Source organism: Phascolarctos cinereus, unplaced genomic scaffold (assembly GCF_003287225.1).
Source record: "Phascolarctos cinereus isolate Bilbo 61053 unplaced genomic scaffold, phaCin_HiC Scaffold_1;HRSCAF=81, whole genome shotgun sequence".
In the NCBI taxonomy this organism is placed as follows: domain Eukaryota; kingdom Metazoa; phylum Chordata; class Mammalia; order Diprotodontia; family Phascolarctidae; genus Phascolarctos; species Phascolarctos cinereus.
The window spans coordinates 160,173,414-160,186,740 of NW_027555514.1; the positions used below are offsets into that span (position 1 = coordinate 160,173,414).

The 13,327-nt window shown below is 40.3% G+C and overlaps 1 protein-coding gene and 1 long non-coding RNA gene across 8 annotated transcripts in view; one reads left to right on the forward strand and one right to left on the reverse strand.

Moving 5' to 3' along the window:
- The window catches only part of LOC110217333 (uncharacterized), a 184,954-nt gene extending 179,001 nt beyond the window's left edge, over positions 1–5,953 (reverse strand). For both annotated transcript variants that reach the window (XR_013486809.1, XR_002327024.2), the window contains exon 1: positions 5,755–5,953. This is a non-coding gene — a long non-coding RNA (uncharacterized LOC110217333). The remainder of the gene's footprint in view (positions 1–5,754) is intronic.
- FRMD4A (FERM domain containing 4A) overlaps positions 1–13,327 on the forward strand; it is a 767,521-nt gene that overhangs the window by 686,180 nt on the left and 68,014 nt on the right. The gene's annotated exons all lie outside the window — the stretch shown is intronic.

Here is a 13,327-nt window from a genome sequence, read left to right on the forward strand (position 1 = left end):
TCTAGTTCAATCCTTTCATTATACACATGGCAAAACTGAGATTCAGGAAAGTCAAATGACTGGTCCAAGGTTACACAACTCTCAGTAGCAAGATTTGTACACAAATCCTCTGACTCCAAAATTTCCTGACATTACAGTGTACCCAGAGTGGCCCAGGTTCAACCTGGATTTCCTGAGTTTACTTTGGAACAGAATAGAATAGCTATCCTCATCTCCCCCTCCCCCCCCAGTCTACCTCAATTAAGATCAGCAACCCTGGCAGTTCTTATCAATGATGGCATTAGGAGTGTTTCAGATACAATACTGAGACTCTACTATTCTCCATTCTTAATCCTACCCTCTACTGACTTTCCTTCTTTGGGCTATCTGGGCACACACATACTGAGGCAGAGATACATGTGTATCAGCATATAAAAATATTCAATTGTCAAGAAGTCTATATGCAGGCACAGAAGATTACTATTGGTACAGGAAAATTTTTAAAAAGCCAGAATCAGGTCCCCAACATTAGCCTGCCCCACAGGTTTCCTTAGCTTAAAAAAAAATGGACCCAATGCAGGACCCTAAATAATAGGAGCTTTCTCTGGAAAGATAGGAATTCCGGAGATGAAAGCCTCAGCTCTGGAAAACATCCTTCCCCCTCCTTTCCTCCTGGGGAGAAAATAAAAAGCTGTGGAGCTATTGTAAAATGACCCAGTCTGCAAGGATATCCAGAGGGGATCTGCCAAAGAGCATTTAGACCTCCTGGCCACTCTGCACAGCCAGACCCTCTGTCAGACAGTGATGGCTACAGTGGGAGCAAACTCATTGGACTCTCCTCTTCTGCTGGCTGCGGCTTTAATTACAGAGCAGCTAGCAAAGCCACAAGTGCTCTCACAACAGAACCCCAACTTAAAAAGAGAGCCACAGACATCAGGCCCCTTGCCAGCTCAGCTGCCTTCCTCCCCAGACCGATTCTGAGGAAAGCCTAGAGCACCCACCTTTGGCGGTAGAGAGCAGGGGCCCTTCTAATGTCCCTGGTGAACCCAGCACCCAGCCTTACAAGGAAGCAGCATTCCTGGCCAGAACTCACAGGAGTACGGACTAATTCGTAAACACTGAACAGTTTAATGCTGCAAACAAGCTGCCTGGTGTAGAGCAATTTTTTCCATAGAAGTACATGCTCCTAAAGGTTAAGTCAATTTGCTAAGGCCTCTTGAGTGTTTTTTCTTCTTCATTCAAATAGCACTGTCTAGGGTCAGAGGGGATGCTGCACAAAGCAGCAGGGTTTGCGGGATGAGTTTGTCTGACCTCCATTAACAGAACTCTACAAACCAGTATTATGTTTTGTCAGACTTTTCAATAGTATCAGACTTCACAGAGGAAGCTTAGCAAGCTCCAAAGAGAATAGATCTCTAAGTGGAGGTCCTTTTCACTTAAAATAAGTAAAAGGTTTACTGATGTTCTTCTTTTTACATTAATTTTAATTAATTTTACATTGCTGTCTCCTCCATTGGCCTACCTCCCTCTGTTGCTGTTGAGTTGTTTTTCAGTCATGCCTGACTCTCTGTGACCCCATTTGGGGTTTTCTCGGCAAAGATATTGGAGCGGTTCACCATTTCCTTCTCCATCCGGCTCATTTTACAGAACAAACAAGGTTAAGTGACTTTCCCAGGGTCACACAGCTAATAAATGTCTGAGGTCAGATTTGAACTCAGGGTCTCACTGACTCCAGGGCTGGCACTCTATCCATTACACCACCTAGCTACATAGAACCCTTCCTTGCCATAAAAAAATAAAGCAAAACAAATCAGTGCATTGCCCATGTCAACACATACTTCACTCATATATCCTCGTGTTGAAAGGAAGGAAAATCCTTCACCACCAGTCCTTGCAATCCCTATTGGTCCCCGCATCAGAGTTGTGTTGTCTTTCAAAGTTGTTTTTCTTGACATCATGAAATCCTTATGTCAAGTTGTTCTCCTTATTTCACTCCATGTCAGTGACTTGTGTGTAACCTGCAAGTCTTCCCAAGTTTCTTCCCACTCTTTTCTCCACATATCAAAGTTCATTTGCATCCATATGCCAGTGTGTTCCATTATTCCCCAATCGATGGAAGCCCACTTTGCATCCAGTTCTTTGCTTCCCCAAAAGTACTCCTCTAAATATGTGTGTGCTTGGAAAAATTTCCTTCAGTCTTTGACCTTCTTGTAGACTATTGTGTCCTTTTCCAGGGATGGCAGGACTTTGGTGTTCCCTGTTCCTAGAAAAGACCTTACTTGCCCTTTCAAGTAGTCAATGCCTACGCTATAGTTTTGTTTCCTCTAAAATAAAATAGCCCTTGCCAAGAGAGGCTAAGTCTGCTAGCTTAATGCATCTCCCATCTAGGAAAATATTAAGATCATGTTTTGTCAGAGCTAGAGGGGAGATAAAACATATCACATCGAACCCCCTCTTTTGTTTTACAATCTTTGTCATAGTTCAACAAGGAGTTGTCCACTGTTACCCTTTTCCCAAAAAGCCCAAGGCTAGATTATCCAATTGCCTTTTGAAACACTCCTTTGAGATAAGTAATAGCAAGTATAAATAGCCTCACAATTTTTTTTTAACTTGGGCACAGAGAAATTAAAATGTTTGCCACAAAGTCTCAGCGTTTTTCCTGAGAAAACAAGGACTAGAAAGCAGGTCTTCTGGCTTGTAGGCTAAAATCCCTGTCATTAGGCCACTAAATCTCATAAATCCCTATGAGGCACACATGGGGGAAGGAATAAAGCTATGCTAAGGAGGCAGAAAAACAGTTTCGGCCTCCCTCTAAAGCGTTTAGATTTGCCAAAACTTTTAGATGAAGTCTTTCTGGGGTATAAGCCAAAGTACACACAGAAAAATAATATATTGAGGCTCTCTGAAAAGAAAAAAGAGGGGGGAGGATATAAAGCCCAATGGGGAAAAATAAAATAGCCTGTTTCTCTATGGGACTGCTAAGCACTTGGTCAGTACTTCCCCCCTACTCCTTACTCACCACCCCCTCTCTCTTTCTCCTTTCACACAGTTAAGACTTAAACCACAGGAAACTGAAAGGACTTTGATGGGTTAAAAGATGCCATCCATTAAAGGGTCATAAGGCCTGGTGCTCTGTGCATCTGTCACTGAATTAACCAAATCAATTGGGAGTGTCATGCTGTCTAAAAGGTTAGGGAATCAGTCTCAGGAACATCTTGATTCCATTAAGAGGTCTGGCTGAGAACAGAAATTAAACATTGTTTTCCTTGCATAGTATCTGGCCATCTAAGAAGAAAGTAGATACATTAGAACCCCTTTGTATGGCTGATTTTGAGGGACAGGACTAATAATCATATTGGCAAAAAAAAAATCAAGCTTTTATGATACATAGTTGACATATTTGGGGACCGTGATTTGATCCCTGGTATATCTGAATCTGTGTAATTATGAGCTAGGTTCTAACAATCCTACCATACTTTCTGCTAGTAGTTTTATACATATACATACATATATATATATATATATATATATATATATATATATATATAATATATATATATATATATATATATATATATATATACATACACACACACATATATATACACACACATATATATATACACACACATATATATACACATATGTGTGTGTATATATATATGTATGTGTGTGTGTGTATATATATGTATATATGTATACACACATACACATACACACACACATATACATATATATATATATACATATATATATATATATATATATATGGGGGTAGATTTCTTATTTAGAGAAAGTGATTGCTCTAGTTAGAAACTCCGGTGAACCAAGAGTTGGTTTGATCAAACTGAGGCAAAACAAACCCAAAGAGGGAAAAAATATATAAACTCCCAGAGTTCAAAAACAAAGAGAAGTCCATTATAGGCCTCTGCCTGCCTTGGACTGGCCCTGAAGAAAGCAAGAAATAACTCATCCAAATGGTCTGCTTTCCAGTATCATCAAAAACATTTGCTAAGTACAAAATTGAATATAGTACCATGCAAAGAAAGTTATGTGACCACAAGCCTTGAATTAATCTGAGACCTGGAAATCTACTGCTTTTATTTTCACATTGTTGTAAGTAGAAGGCTAATGAAGGAAAGAATGGGAAAAAGGAGGCTAAGCAATTACAAGTAGGGAACTCATTTGAAATAAGGAGAGTGGGGCTTCTCACAAACAGGAAGGAGTCAGACATAGTGCTTCTGTGACAATGTTAGAAACAAAGTATGAATCATCATCCTGATGGAGCTAATTCTTACGTGACTATTTACCATTAGATATATGTGGCTTCTTTCCTCAATTAAATAATAGTCTCCTGGGGGGTAGAGACCATGTACCCTCTGTAACATCAAGCACATTGGTAGGCATTCATTAAATAATCATTGAGAGAAAGAAATAAAAAGAAAAGGAAAGGAATGGAGGGAAGGAAAGGAAGAAAGAGAAACATGGAGTTGGAGTCACAAAACCCGAATTCAAGTCTCAACATTGCCTCTCACCACTTGTATGATGTTGTGAAAGCCACTTAGCCTCTCTCCCATCTCATCCAGTCATCATTTTTAATGAATTCATTGACTGAAGAATTATCAGTACACTCAGAAGTTAGTTAAAAGTAGCTCTACCTTTAGAAATGGAACTAAATGAGACAAAAATCCTATCATCTGCTTTTATGTTGTACACTTCATTTTTATCTCAAGCTACATACAAATAATAAGCTTAATCTTTTTCATTATGAGGAAGGAACTTGCCTAGAGATCCATTCAGTCTTTTAAATACGAAGGTTTCTTGAGGAAGAGATAATTTAATCAATACAAATTTTAGAGGTTTGAATAAAAATTCAAGCATTCATGAACCTTCAAATTTTCCTTCTCACACTCTTTAAAAGCAGTATGAAAGTGACAAAGAGTTGCTTAGACTGAAAGTCCATCTTTTTCATCATCTGTTCTACTGCTTAGCTACATAACCTGAGACAAGTCACTTAATCTTCTGGGCCTCTCTTTTTTTTTCCCCCCCAACAAAATAAACAGGTTAGTAGCTAGCATTTATATAGTGCTTTTGAGGGTTGCAACAAGCACATATACATCTCTTCTCATTTAATTGGTCACAGCAACCTTGTGAGGTAGGTGTCATTATTGTCCCCATTTTACAGGTGAAACAACTGAGGCTGAAAGCGGTTGAGTGACTTACTCTCAGCCACACAACAGACTGAGGCAGGTTTTGAACCCAGGTCTAGCATTCTTACCTACTATGCCATTTGGTTGTCCCTAATCTGATCTCTAAGGCTTTTACCCTTATGATTCTCTAAAGATATTTCAATAAGAGAGGTGATTTTTTTCATCCTTTGTGGATAATTCCAACCATCCACGAGCTCAGTGATACAAACCACATCTTAGTGTCTTGTATGGTTATTCCCCTTTTTATTTCCATAGATCCTCCAAAGAGGATGGATCTACCCAATGTATTGAAGGTCTTCCTCTGTTTTGTTTGTTTCTATACATTTCATGGGTACTATTGCAATACTCTAGTTGTCCACCTTTTAACTCTCAGTGCATTTACATAAACTAGCCCATGAGCCCTATTGCTTATATATATATATATGTATGTACATTTCTACACACCCACATTCCTTATTCTTCAGTAAGAGGGTCACAAGATCACCAATTTAGAGCTAGAAGAGAACACAGCCTTTCCATTTGAGAGATACAGATACTAAGGGGCAGAGAGGTCTAAATGACTTACTTGTCCAAGGTCAAACAGGTGATTTGTGGCCAAGCAGCTGGTCTGGCATCCTCTGCCTCTAAATTCAACATTGATTCCAGTCTACCATGTTACTTCAAGGATCTGTGATTTCTTTGGAGTAAATGCTACCTGTCCTGATTCAGATTGTTACCCACTCTGTACCTAACGAGACTGTCTTTGTTGAGTCACACAAGCCTGAAAAAGTAATCTCTTCCCCTGATTATGAGCCCTTCCAAATTTAGCTGGGCTCTCCGAGGAAAAATAAATATGCAATGTGTCATCAAGCCCATAGTTTGGGAGAGCCGACAAGAGCTGGCAGAACCTAGACTTATTCTGTGTCACAATAAGCCAGATATCCTCACTGATATCTAAATGTAGTACTGTACTCCTGGTTTCTGTAATATGAAGTTGACCAAAAAAAATTTTTTTGGTTCATGTTTTCGAAGCATTTTGAAGATATGTCTATCACCTTACCATTTATTGATTCTTCGCTATATGTGATGACTACTTGGTCTAGTGAAAAAAAATAATTCACATGGAGGTTATTCTCTTTACCAGTGACTCAGCAGTAGTCAAGAGGAGAATCAGCATTTCCCCAAACTTCTAGACTCTGTATCCTTATCGCCATTGCCCTGACACCCCCAGTCAGTGACTACATTCCCTTTAAAGGGATATGCTGGCAGAGGTCTCCATAAATATGTGTGGATGGTGACAGTTAATGACATCAGGCCCCTCTGTCATTGCCACTGCAGTTGCATCACAAAAAAAGTGTGGTAAATTACTTTTTTTTAGAGTTGAACACTAGTCGTCTATAAAATTTGGGCTTCAGCACAAAAATAAGGGTATGTTATTGGAGTCCTGTTTTTTTAAGCATTTATATTCTGTCCTGGCAAGCTTCTCAAAGGTGATTTTTTTATTAGCTACTCTTTTTAATATTCCTTTTAGTATGTTAATATACCTTTTGGGATATATTGTTATTCTCCCCTCATTATATAAATTAAGACACTGAGACTCAAAAAGTAAGTTATGGGCCTTGGGTTACAATGAAAATCAGTGGCAAATTGGAACCCAGAACCCAAGACCATTCAGTCATGTTCCTGAAGTCCAACAGCATGCAGGATTTTAGTGCAAATTTCCAAATGGAGCTTATAAGGGTTTTATACATAATCATCTTCATCATTTATATAGTGCTTCAAAATTTTCAAAATGCTTTATAAAAATCTCATCAAATTTCACAACAACCCTGAGAAATGGGTGCTATTATTATCCCCATTTTATAGATGAGAACTATGGTAGACTTAGATTAGGTGACTTGGCCAGGTCACATAACTCAGAAGTGTCTGAAGCTGAATTTGAACTCAGTACTTCCTGACTCCAGGTTCGTTCAGTCTACCTAATGCATCACTACCCACTGAGGGACACGGAAGGATGAGGTACTATATAGAAAGCTTTGTTGACTATATAGAAAGTCATTTTTTGGTTGTCCAGCTCTTTGTGACCCCATGTGGGGTTTTCTTGGCAAAAGATATTAGGCTGGCTTGCTATTTCCTTTTCCAGCTCATTTTATGAATGAGGAAACTGAGGCAAACAAGGTTAAGTGACTTGCCTAGGGTCACACAACTAGTAAATGTCTGAGGCCAGATTTCAACTCAGGAAGATAAGTCTTTCTGACTCTAGCCCAGCACTCTATCCACTGCCCCATAGAAAGTCTAGAGAAAGCCAAAGCACTAATGACAGAAGGAATCATTTCCCTTTTATCATTTCTGGGGGAAAAAAAGAGAAAGAAAAATCATTGTGAAGGGAAGAAGGGCTTGTTGAGACATTTCCTATTTTTCAGTCACTTTTTCCTCTTTCTCAACATCTTTCCACTTTAAAAATGAAGCACACACAAATTGCCATTAATTCATAGTCTCATGTAGAAAGGAAACATGGTCAGAGGGTTAGCGTAATGTACCAGGTGTCCCTTAGTTCTATTTCTGTTTCTACCACTGACTTTCTGGGTGGCCTTAGTCAGAGGATTTAACTTTTCTAGGTCTCATTTCCCCATCTGTTAAAGCAGAAGAAAGAACATTTGCCATTAACCCTTCTTGAAAAGGTGTCCAAAGTTCAAAGAGAAAACCTTTGCAAAGCTTTTTATGCAGAATCTCAGATGAATGGTATTAACCAAGTATTATTTTATATAGGTAATAATTAATAAATTGTTTGGTTATTGATAGGACACTGTGTTTTTCATAGCCTCTAATTAGCTTTTCATACATGATTATCCTGGAAAAAAAAAGTGCACAGAATCCTAATGGAACTAACCTTGTTTTAGTATGGCTAATAATGATCAGGTATATTTCTAGTGAGCCTTTCATCTGAAGATCTCAAAGCACCTTATGTTCTTTATCTAGGAAGAGGGTTATTATCTGGGACACAGAGATGCTATCTAACTGCCCTGAGGTGTCTTCCCATTCTTATTCTATCTGTAAACCCGAATCGTCTTATATGAGGGAGGCAGAATCAAGTCAAGTCGGCAAGCTTTTATTAAGTATTTGTGTTGTGCTAAGGACTGGGAATACAAATACCAGCAGGAAGAGAGTCTCCTGCCTTCAAAGAGCTTACATTCAAATGGGGGAAGACCACACAAAAAGGATCTGAAAAGAAGGACTGAAGAGGGTTTCCAAGTGGGGGCATGGTAGAGGAAATCCAGAGCCTTGAGAGGAAAGAAGAAGTGGTTGGCCTGGGTGGCCTCTTTCAAATTAAGAACTAGCCAATTGGAGGAAGAGGCTGCAGGGGCAGAGAGTATTTCCAGTGTGAGAAGTCCAGGCCACAAAGGTAGAGTGTACTTTCAGGGCAAAGAGGTTTCTGTGGCATGGTAGAGAAAGTCTACAGAGTCAGGAGCGCAGATGGGAGAGGTATGAGGACTTGGCTGGCCTGGGGTCCTCCTTCAAATGGAGGTTCTGGAAGGAATCTGCTGGTTTTCACTCTACCAGCCCAAGGCTTAAAGTGCCAAGAGGACAGAATATCTGGGGAATAGGGCACTAAAGAGGAGAGCCTAAATATGTTCTAGTCAACTATAGAATCTCAGAATTCAAAGGGACCTCACAACCTATCCCCAAAAGAGACATATCTCTACAATATCTCTAACAAGTGGTCATCCAGCAAGGTGGCACAGTGGATAGGGCACTGGGCCTGGAATCAGGAAGACCTGAGTCCAAATCCTGCCCCAGATACTTCCTAGAAGTGTGACCCTGGACAAGTCGCTTAACCTCTGCCTCAGTTTTCTCAAATGTAAAATGAGGACAATAATAGTTTCTACCTCACAGAGTTGATGTGAGGATCAAATAAGATCATATTTGTAAAGCTCTTAGCATAGTGTCTAGCATATAATAGGTGTTTAATAAATGCCTGTTATCTGTCCTTTCTTTTCTTTCTCTTCCCTTCCCTCTCCTTGAAGACCACTAATAATGGGAAATTTCTACCCATTGCTTCTCATTCTGCCCTTTCTGGGCACACAGAAGTCTACTTGTTCTGTGTGACATTTGTTTAGATATTTGAAAACAGCTCTCATTTTCACCATAAGTATTATTTTCTCCAGAAAAATCCTTCCATTGTTTATTATTTTCTCTAGATCCTTCAGTTTCTGGCATGAATTCCAGTTCTCTCACCATCCTGGTTAGTTTCCTCTAAACATTCTCTAGCTTTGTCACTTTCCTTCCTAAAACAAAGCACACAAAATGGAACATGATACTAAAGATGGGAATGGACCAGAATATAATAGAACTCGACCCTCCATCATCCTGGAAACCCTACCTCTCTCAATAGCACTTCAGTCTATTTCTCATTTGGAAGTGTTCCAGCTGACTTGAGCATGTTATCTACTGAAAACAACAATAGTCTCTTTTCAGATAAATTGAAATGGCTGTCGTCATACCCCATCTTAAAGTTGATATTTTGATCCCAAGTGCAGGATTTAATATTTATCTCTATAAAATTTCATCTTATTGTAGTGAGTATGCATAGTCCTGCCCTGGGTCTTTGTTGCCCTGACAATAAGGTCTTTATTCCAGTATTTGGGGTTTCTGAGGAGTCAGGCAATCTGCCTCTCCAGTAAATCCCACCTTGCATGGCAGTTCTCTAGTCATACAGTGCTACCCAGGGTAGAATCCCTCTTAAAGGGAAAAGAATTTGGGTTACTAGAAAATCAAGCAACCCCCACATATGATGAATTCCATCCCACTGAGCCATATATGATTGCTAAGGCCTACAGTAGTACTCTTAATGGACACCCTCCACATACAACTGGAAAGCACTTGACGTCAGTGGGTTATCAAACCCTACTCAATAGGACCTAATCACAGCTGAGGAGAGGCAAGGTCCAGGTTTGCTCCTTTATATCGTGACTCTATCCTTTTTCTTGCTTATTTTCTCTGGCTTCCATTTGTTCCAAGAATTCTGTGGCTGCTCAGCTACTGTTCCACTTCTATCTACTCATCCCTGTAGCTTTCACTTTGATCCAGGAAACCCTTAGTGCTCAGAGATTTCCTCAGTCTCCTGCCATCCCTAGAGCTCTGTGGATCTTTAGTGACTTGACATGGTTCTCTGGAGGGGTATAAGAGTAGGATTCCTTCTAGGGAACCAAGTTTGTATATGCCCAACTGACCTCTCTCCATCTGATCTCCCAGCTCTCAGGCTGCTTGGCCTGCTTCTCCAGCTATCAGTTTTAAAGATGAAGCCCAAGGGCATAGATCAAGTATGTGAACTGGTGGTGAATCAATCCCAGCAACATCAAGGTGTGATGTCAACTAGTATCCAGAACACATGCAAGAAATTCATCCTTTATTAAAGAGTTAACCCTATGAAAGGAATTTCATACCTTGTTTAGGAGATAACAATCAGTGCCATGATATAGTCCACACCATTAAGGACAGTGAACAATTTTAAAACTTGAATAAGTTATTGATAAAAGTGTTGAACAGAATAAGGCCAAGTCAGATCCCTGGAGGTCTCAGTTGGGGTCCTGACTCTAAGTTGACTTCAATGACATATCTTTGGGTCTGGTCATTCCACCATATCTGAATCCACCTTACCGCGTGATTGTTTCACCAGCATCTCCCAATCTTATGTAAAATGATAGCAGCAGAGACTCTCAAATGCTTTGCTTAAGCCTAGGTAAATAACATTCCCCTAATCTGCCAATCTGGTAACCCTGTCAAAAAAGGAAATGAGTTTAGTCTGGCATGACCTGTTCTTGATGAAGCCATGCTGGCTCTCTGTTATCACTGCTTCCTTTTTTAGATGCTTACTAATAATCCCTTTAATAATGCATTCCAGAATGCACTGGGGTTTTGCCAGGAACTTAAAGTCAAGCCCATGGGCCTATTGCAGAGGCCACTTTCTTTCTTTGTTTGAAAATCAGGACACTGTTTGCATTTCTCTAGCCCCATGGCATTGCTCCCATTCTCCATGACCTTTCAGAGATCACTAACGCTGGCTTAGCAATCACATTCACCAGCTCTGGGGTGTAGTTTATTAGGATCTGGTCACTTGAATTCATCAAGGGCAGATGGGAACATCCATTGTCTCCTTATGTACCTTGGATTTCAATTTTTTATTAACCATTTTTTTTCTGTCTTTTACAATCCAAGAATCATTCTCCTTGGCAGAGAAAACTAAAAGATGCAGAACATTCAATTTAGATATATTCTGTAACAAACTAACAAACTATAACTTTATCCCAGATTAGCCAGCACCACGCCAACTTCAAAAATAGAAGTTGCTGATGCCTTTTGTTTTTTATATTAGTCACTTCTAGGTATATTGTTCTTACCCAATAAGCCCTCCCTTTACAGCAAAGGAAAGCAATTAAGCAAAACCAACGACAAGGGTTGGTAGTTGGTACAGTGGATAGAGCAGCAGACCTAGAGTCAAGAAGTCCTGAGTTCAAATCCAGCCTCACACATTTACTAGCTGTGTGACCCTGGGCAAGTCACTTGATCCTGTTTGCCTCAGTTTCCTCATGAGCTGGGGAAGAAAATGGCAAGCCACTTCAGTATCTTTGCAAACAAACAAACAAACAAAAAACCCAAATGGGGTTATAACGAGTCAGACACGACTGAAATAACTGGACAAAAAAAACCAATCCAGTGACCAAGGCTGACAGGGTATGCATCATTCTACACCCTTTGTCTACTTCCACTCTCCTGAGAAGAGGAAGATGCTTTTCGTCAGTGGCGTCAAAATCAAATAGAAACTGATCCCTATGGGCCATATATTGGCTTAGAAAACCACAAATTAGCATTATCTATGTTGTATTTTATTTTATTTTTAAAAATATTTCCCAGTTACATTTTAATCTGGTTCAGACCTGCACTGGAGAGTTTTGCAGGCTGAATGGGGCCCCAAGCTGGGAGTTTGATACCTCTGCTTTTCATCTGTTCTCCAGGGCCAGGATTAGTCATTATACTTAAGAGTTTCCTGTGTTGTTTTCATTTGCATTATTGTAATCTACGAATATATTGTTCTATATTTTGCTTATTTCACTCCATATAGATTCATGCAAGTCTGGGCATAGGGCTCTTAATTGTCTTGGCAATAGTCTACCCCACCTCAGGTGCCTTGATATCCTCCAATGCTCCACTATAGAAACCTAGTCCTCAAGAAACATTTCAAAAATCCTTTGCCACATTCAATAGTTTTGTCTTTCTCATTCCCACAATTTCCCTTTCCTTTTCAACATATCTATCTAGCAATATTTTGGCCTATGGTAGGGAAGTCTTATCTGTTCTGACTCAATTCAAGCCTCTTTTGCAAGAAAAAATGAAGTTTTGAATTATGTTGACAGCCAGAACCCAGAAAGGACAAGTATATAGCACATAAAAAAAAAATTGAGGACAGAGCAGCTTCTTTAGGAAGAGAGAACCAGGACTCCAGAGTTCATTTCCTAGGAAGAAAAAGGAGAGCGCACAATCATTCCCTTGCCCAGAAGTCCTCTCCGCCCACCCCCATCCCACCCCCTGGGGCCTGCTGGGTAGAACCACTGTCAGCGAGCCTGTGAGAAGCAGCAGCAGCCGCAGGAGACAGACCCTCGGCAGAGTCCAGATGGTTTTGTTTGTGCTGGCTGGCAGACGCGTAACTCTCTACACCAGGCAGCAGTAGGGAGCATTTAGAGGAAAGGCTTGGTTTTTGTTTTGTTTTGCCCGGGCTGGGGGATGAAGGAGGAGGAGTTGCCAGGGAACTCACCACAAACATTACTCAGCTCCATAGGGTCTTTTATCAGTCGGAGGGGAGGAGAAAGGAAGACTAAGAGAGAAGCAAGTGCTTTGGATGCAGCCAGTTGGAATTCCCTTATGCATTTCTGCACTACCAGGCATTGCTTCCTCTTCCGTGCTGGGAGAAGAACCCTAATGATGTGGGAAAACAGCCTCCCTAACCACATGGCTTCCCAGTGGAACACAGTGTAACTATGCAGGTCTGTTATACTGAGAATAAGAGTGTCTGAAACAACTGTAGCTATTCCAAGCATCCGGACTTTTATCTGACCAGTGAGGGTACAAGAAAAGAGGTCCACAGACACATGGAATCCACCCTC